This window comes from Lipotes vexillifer, unplaced genomic scaffold (genome assembly GCF_000442215.2).
Source record: "Lipotes vexillifer unplaced genomic scaffold, Lipotes_vexillifer_v1.1 scaffold689, whole genome shotgun sequence".
Lineage (NCBI taxonomy): Eukaryota > Metazoa > Chordata > Mammalia > Artiodactyla > Lipotidae > Lipotes > Lipotes vexillifer.
The window spans coordinates 2112916-2120187 of record NW_006772359.1 but is presented as its reverse complement, the minus strand read 5'-3'; positions in this window follow the sequence as shown (position 1 = coordinate 2120187).

The following is a 7272-nucleotide window of genomic DNA, read 5'->3' as shown; positions in this document are numbered from 1 at the left end:
TGGGCTGCCTCCACTCTTCAGGATTTGAGGGGCTGTGTTTTAATTCAAGGGTGCCTCTCCTTTGCTGGTAGGATGTTATTAATCTTTCTTAGGGTGAAGAATAGAATTGTAAAATAATGATAAGGAATTATTATAAAATAAAGATTATAATAAATTATAATAACAGCAACTAATATTTGACAATATCAGAAGGAGACACATTTGATTGCCCACAATGGGGTGGAGAAGGGGACAGATTCTACTGGCATCTAGTGAGTAGAGGCCAGGGATGCTGTTTAACATCCTACAGTGCACAGGAGAGTTGCTTCAACAAAATGTCAATGATGCTAAGGCTCAGAAACCCTGAATTAGACCCTCATCCCATTATCACAGGAATGTAACAATATACATATCTTAAAATAACCTTTTTTAAAAAATTTTAGAATAGTTTTAGATTAATAGAAAAGTTGCAAATACAGTGCAGGGAATTCCCATACACCCAGTATCTGTATCTTAGAATGGTAACATTTGCACAACTAATGAACCAATATTGATACTTAGTTATTAACGAAAGTCCATACTTTATTTAGATTTCCTTAGTTTTTGCTAATGACCCATTTCTCTTCCAGCATCCCATGTTACATTCAGTTGTCATGTCTCCTTAGGCCCTTTAGACTATGGCAAATTTTCAAGCTTTTCTTGGTTTGGAGGCCGTTGACAACTTTGAGGAGTACTGGTCAGGTATTTTGTAGACTGTCTTTTAGTTCAGGTCCATCTGATGCTTTTTCACAGCTAGACTGAGGTTATGGGCTTTTGGAAGGAAGAACACAGAGGTCAAATGTCATTCTCATCATAGCATATGAGAGGTACATGTTATTAACATGACTTGTCACTGTAGATGTTAACCTTTATCCTTCAGCTGAGCTAGCATTTGTCAGTAAAGTTATTCTCTCTCCACCCCTTCCTGTACTGTACTCTTTGGACAGAATTCACTATGTGAAGCTCACATTTAAGGAAAGGGGAATTATGCTCCATCTCCTTTCAGGGGGAGTATCTACATATATTATTTAGAATTTTAAGCACTGGAGATTTGCCTATTCCCTCCCATTGATTTATGTAGGTATTCAATCATGTGTTTACATCAGTGTAGCAGATTGAACGGCGGCCCCCCAAAAGATATGTCCACATCCTAGCCCTTGCAGCCTGTGAGTGTGACCTTATTTGGGAAATGGGTCTTTGCAAATGTAATTAAATAAGGATCTTGAGATGAGATCATCCTGAATCATCTAGGTGGGTCCTAAATCCAAGGACAAGTGTTCTTTTTCTTTCTTTTTTTTCCCTTATATAAGGAAATGATCATTAGATAGTCTTTTTTGTTGTTGGGGTAAAGTTATGTTACAACGTTGTGTTAGTTTCTACTGTACAGCAGAGTGAAGTGGAGTTCCCTATGCTATACAGCAGGTTCTCATTAGTTATCTGTTTGATACATATTAGTGTATATATGTCAATCCCAATCTCCTAATTCATCCCTAGATAATCATTTTTAATTTTTTTACATTTTTAAAAATTGTATATGATTTTTTTGAATTTTATTTTTTATAGAGCAGGTTCTTATTAATTATCTGTTTTATACATATTAATGCATATATGTCAATCCCAATCTCCCGATTCATCCTACCAGACAAGCGTTCTTATAATAGTAAGAAGACAGAGGAGAAGGCCATGCGAAGATGAAGGCAGAGATTGGAGTGATGTAGCCACAAGTAAAACACTGTGTGGAGCTACCAGGAGCTAAAAGAGGCAAAGAATAGATTCTCCCATAGATCCCATCACAGAGCATCGCTCTGCTGACACCTTGATTCCAGACTTCTGGCCTTTAGAACTTTAGAAATTCCTGTTGTTTTAAGCCACCTAGTTTGTTATGGCAGCCATAGGAAACTGATGCAATCAGTATGGGCTATGGATACTTATGCTTTTTATATATGGACTTTTGTATATGCAGTAAGTCCCCTACATACTAATGAGTCCCGTTCTGAGAGCACATTTGTAAGTCCAATTTGTTCATAGTCCAGAAAAGTTAGCCTAGGTACCCAACTAATTCAATTGGCTATGCAGTAAGTCCCCTACATATGAACCTTCAAGTTGCAAACTTTCAAAGATGCAAATGTGCCCCTGTAATGCCAGCTGTTGTACTGTACTACTGTACATTTCAAGGTAGAGTACTGTAAGAATTTAAATGTTTTCTTTATTTTTTTGTATTTGTTCGTTTGTTTTTTATGTATTATTTGTGCGAAAAGTATTATAAACCTATTACAGTACAGTACTATATAGCCGATTGTGTTAGTTGAACTTATGAACGCACTCTCGGAACAGAACTTGTTCGTATGTAGGGGACTTACTGTATAGTACTGTACAGTAATAGGTTTATAATACTTTTCACACAAATAATACATAAAAAACAAACACAAAAAATAAAACATTTTTAATCTTACAGTACGGTACTTTGAGAAGTATAGTAGTACAGTATAACAGCTGGCATACAGGGGAACGTTCGCATCTTTGAAAGTTTGCAACTTGAATGTTCGTATGTAGGTGAATTACTGTAATCCATATACAATTTTTATATATGAGCTTATTCATATAATCCAGTACTACGTTATTTTATTGCTCAAATTTTTCCAGCTCTGGTCATTGGGAACTCTTTCAGTCAGCAGCAGCAGTTTTTCCCAGGCATCCCTACCTCCCTGGTGTACTTTGCCAGTCCTTTGAGTACCCTCTCCAAGGTCCAGGGCCTGACCCTGCTTGGCAGAGCCTGAGTCAGTCCTGCCTGGAACCTGGCCATCTCCAAATCCTAAACCGGAAAGTGACCTTTAATGTTTTATTACTGTCTAATTATTCTAGCACCCATCAATACACCCAGGAATGTTAGCACTGCTTTCCAGAAGGCCTGCCACAGAGAAAAGAATTAAGCAAGAATGCTGGCACTGTGCAGGTTTTTCTATGCCCCCATCCCAAATTTTTCACATGTTTTAGCCATATCCTTGCATAGCATTAATGAGAGGAGACAGAAGCAAAAACATGCTGCCAGACAGCTTCAAAGTTGGCCTCCTTCACCGATATATTTTCATGAGAAGGCAAAGGTAAAGACAAGTTTTCTGTTGGCAAATTCGAAATTCCAGGTACTCTAGGTCAGGCATACATCTGAAAAAGCAGGGCGTCTTTAGATAGCTGAAATGAAAGCCAGTAGCCTAGCTTCCCAGAGGAATTTCCTAGAAGAGTTGAGGCTTTTACAATCACAGTTGTTCTTCAGATGTAATATGAAGAAACAAAAACTTCTTTGTAATTTTAGTCTTTCTCCTTCTGTCAGCCAGAGAGGACTGATATTCAGTTGCTACGTATCTTGTAGAATTATTGTCTTTCCCTCCTTCACAGCAGATCAATTTGTTCTGAGAACTGCTAGTGATGTAAAGAGTGGAGATGATTGAAAAATAATAAGGCTCAGTCTCTGATCCCCCCAAAACATGCACCCGCTTCAGAATTTCCCGTGTTCATAAATGCTCCTGATTTATTAGCCTAGAAGCTGGGTTGTCACCTTTGGTCACTTAATTTTTTCCCTTCTCCCTCTCTTTTCCTCCTCCTCCTTTACTCTCCCCTATCCCATTCAAACACCAAGTACAGCCCATCTTTACTTCTTGAAGCCTCCTGTATCTATTTGATAACTTTGCTTCTCACAGCCATCACCCTAATCCAGACCCTTATCACTTTATTTCTGGAATATTGCAAGACTTTTAATTACCCACTTTCAGCCTCTCCACTGTGTTCCCCAAAGTGCACTAATGCATTTCCTAAACACAATCTTGTGGCTTGTTATTCCTCACCCCATTATCCTTTAATGTTTCCTCAATGTCTGAACAAGAAGGTCCACACTCTTCACCGTTACTTTTAAGTTCTGCCAGATCCCAAGTTTAGCACGACTATACAACTGTAATTTCTGTAACTCAGAAATGGCATGAGGGACTTCCCTAGTGGTCCAGTGGTAAAGAATCCACCTTCCAGTGCAGGGGACGTGGGTTTGATCCCTGGTCAGAGAACTAAGATCCCACATGCCAAAGAGCACCTAGGCCCGTGCATCACAACTACTGAGCTCGTGCGCCTCAACCTGAGAGCCTACGTGCTGCAAACTACAGAGCCCATGTGCTCTGGAGCCTGCGCACCACAACTAGAGAAGAGAAAAACCCGCACACCACAACTAGAGAGAAGCCCGCGCCACAATGAAGAGCCCATGTGCCACAGCAAAGGATCCCCAGGTGCCTCAACGAAGGTCCCGTGTGCTGCAACTAAGACCCGATGCAGCCAAAAAAAAAAAATTAAAATTAAATAAATAAAAATATACCAGTCCCTAGGAATAACTTTAAAAAAAAAATGGCATGAAACTTTCATGCTTGCTGAACTGATTATTGGCCCTGGACAGATGCATATTCCTGCCTATTATAATTTTCTCCCATTCTTCCCTTTGTCTCGAGTGCCCTTTCTTCTTTCCACTAAGTTATCCATAATTTAAGTCCCCTGCCCTAAACATGAGCTCCCCTCTTAAGGATCTACATTTTATCTCAGCAACAAGTAATGGCTTCCATCTTTAAATTCTTGTGTTCTCATTGGCCATTCCATATTTTCCAAACTGAGTCCTGCAGAAGTGTGCCATGGCAGTGCTTCTCAAACTTTGGCATGTGTCAGGATCACCTGGAAGGCTTCTTAAAGAGAGAGATTGCTGAGCTCCCACCAGAATTTCTGAATCAGTAGGTCTGAGGTGCTACAGAATGTGTATTTCTAACAAGATCCAGGTGCTTTGGTTTTTTTTTTATTGAAGTATAGCTGATTTACAATGTTGTGTTAATTTCTGCTATACAGCAAAGTGACTCAGTTATATGCATATATACATTTTTTTTTTAATATTCTTCTCCTTTATGGTTTGTCCCAGGAGATTGGATATAGTTCCCTATGCTATACAGTAGGATCTTGTTGTTTATCCATTCTAAATGTAATAAGATCCAGGTGCTTTGGATGCTGCTGGATTATGTACCACACTTAGAGCACCACCATGGTTCCTATGGTTTTAAATTTTTTGTGTCTGTCAGAATCTTCTGGGAAGCTTGTAAGAAGCCTTGATTCCAGGGCACACACCTTTGTGGTCTGATGAGGTAGGTCTGGGTCAGGTCAGTCTTTTTTTTTTTTTTTTTTTTTTTTTTTCAAGCCCAGGGTAATTCTGACTCAGCTGTCTGCCTGAGAAGTTTTGTTCTGGAAAATGCAGGAGTTCTCATTTCTGATGATAGTGATCCTATTTGGCCCTTGTCACTTAGCGTCCCGTGGCCCTTACCTCTGAGTGTTTGGCCTATTGTTCTACTTAGAGTTAGTGTTTTGGGAAAAGTTTCTTTTTATTCTCAGTCTCTAGCACTGTTATTTCCACGGGAGAGAATACTCATATATTTTGGATATCACCCAGTTAGAAAAAGATAGTTCCTATGAATTATTAATTCCTATGAATTCCTTTGATGCACTGTGAAAGAAAGTATTGAATTGTGAGTGATGGTGGGTGGGAGGCCTCACGCTGGGCTTTATGAAAAGGCCTCAGGCCATTTTGAATTCCCAGGATTGGCCTCTACTTTCCCCAATGTGGGTAACTGAAGGCCAAGCCTCATTTTCCTCTATTGCTTGAGGTGAGAACTGAATTGTCATATGCCTGTGTTTCAGGCACATTCTGATTTCTAAGTTAAAACTAAGCCACTTTGTCCTGTACTTTCAGATAGTTTCTCATGAATGATTAGTGAATCCAAATGTCACTTTCATTTCAACTTTAAGAATAAAAGAGATTGGGCTTCCCTGGTGGTGCAGTGGTTGAGAGTCCGCCTGCAGATGCAGGGGACGCGGGTTCGTGCCCCGGTCCGGGAAGATCCCACGTGCCGCGGAGCGGCTGGGCCCGTGAGCCATGGCCGCTGAGCCTGCGCGTCCGGAGCCTGTGCTCCGCAACGGGAGAGGCCACGACAGTGAGAGGCCCGCGTACCGCAAAAAAAAAAAAAAAAAAAAAAAAAAAGAGATTGAGGGCACAGACGAAGTGAGGAAGATGAATTTTTACTTCTGTCTTGACTGATTGCTTAATGTTTCAGCAATGACAATGTGTGTGAGATAAAAGGGAGCTTGGGGCGGTGTTGCATGCATTTTCCCAGTGACTGTATGTACATGGTATAGAGAGATTGCAGTGTGAAGTTCTCTCTATTGCACTGACCAGTCTGGAGAGGTACCCCCACTTCTTAACAGAGAAGCTAGGGGAAGAGGTTAGGAAGTGATCACCTTCAGAAGAAAAATCAGAATTTAAAAAATTGCATATTTAGTTCAAAACAGCATTTTCCTAAACATATTTAATCACTATTAGCATTTCCCAGGACAGTGTTCCCCAGAACACCCAGTAGAAAATGTTTGTATAAATATATATATATATATATATATATATATATATTTCTGTGTCATAGTAATAGAAATATGCCAGAACTTTCAATCACTTATTGCAATTATTTTAAAGGAATTATAGAATTATGCACATTCCCTGTTAAAAAGGATGATTCTAGAATATTCTGATGCTCCTCAGGACTATCACAGTGTTTTAAAGTTCAAATCCAAAGTAGTTTTAAGAAACTCAGTTAAATAAATATTTATGAATTTTACCCAGAAAAAAGTTTTTTTTTAAAGAACTGGATTTTATTTTAAGTAAATTCTAAATTTTAAAGTGGAGAGAAGCTTACAGTGCAAACTGAGGGTCAGACAGATGAAGTGACCTGTGTAAGTGGAAAATACCCGAATGTTCAATGATAGGAAATATTGGGGGGGAAAAATTGTACAGCTATATAAGGGAATATAACACAGATACTAGGAGAAAGGAAAATTAATGATACAGTGACTTGGAGGAGTGTCCCTTATACACTGTTGAGTAAAAAAGAAGCAAGTTACAAAGTAATATGTGTTATATGATATCAATATTGAAAACAAAACAGAAAGCAAAAAGATATGTGAATAAACATCTTTTGATATGTTTGAGCTTAATAAAAAAACATGGAAGAGTACTCCAAAATGTTGACACTGGATAGGAAGGGGCAGGAATGAGTTCTTTTCTCTGGTTTTTCCTTAATGTCTCTGTGTTGTTTGCTTGGGGGCACTGACTGTATATTGCTTTTGTAGATAAATGGAAAATTCAATAAGATATTTCTTATCAAAAGCACTTAAAAGAGGAAGTCCTCAAAGTGT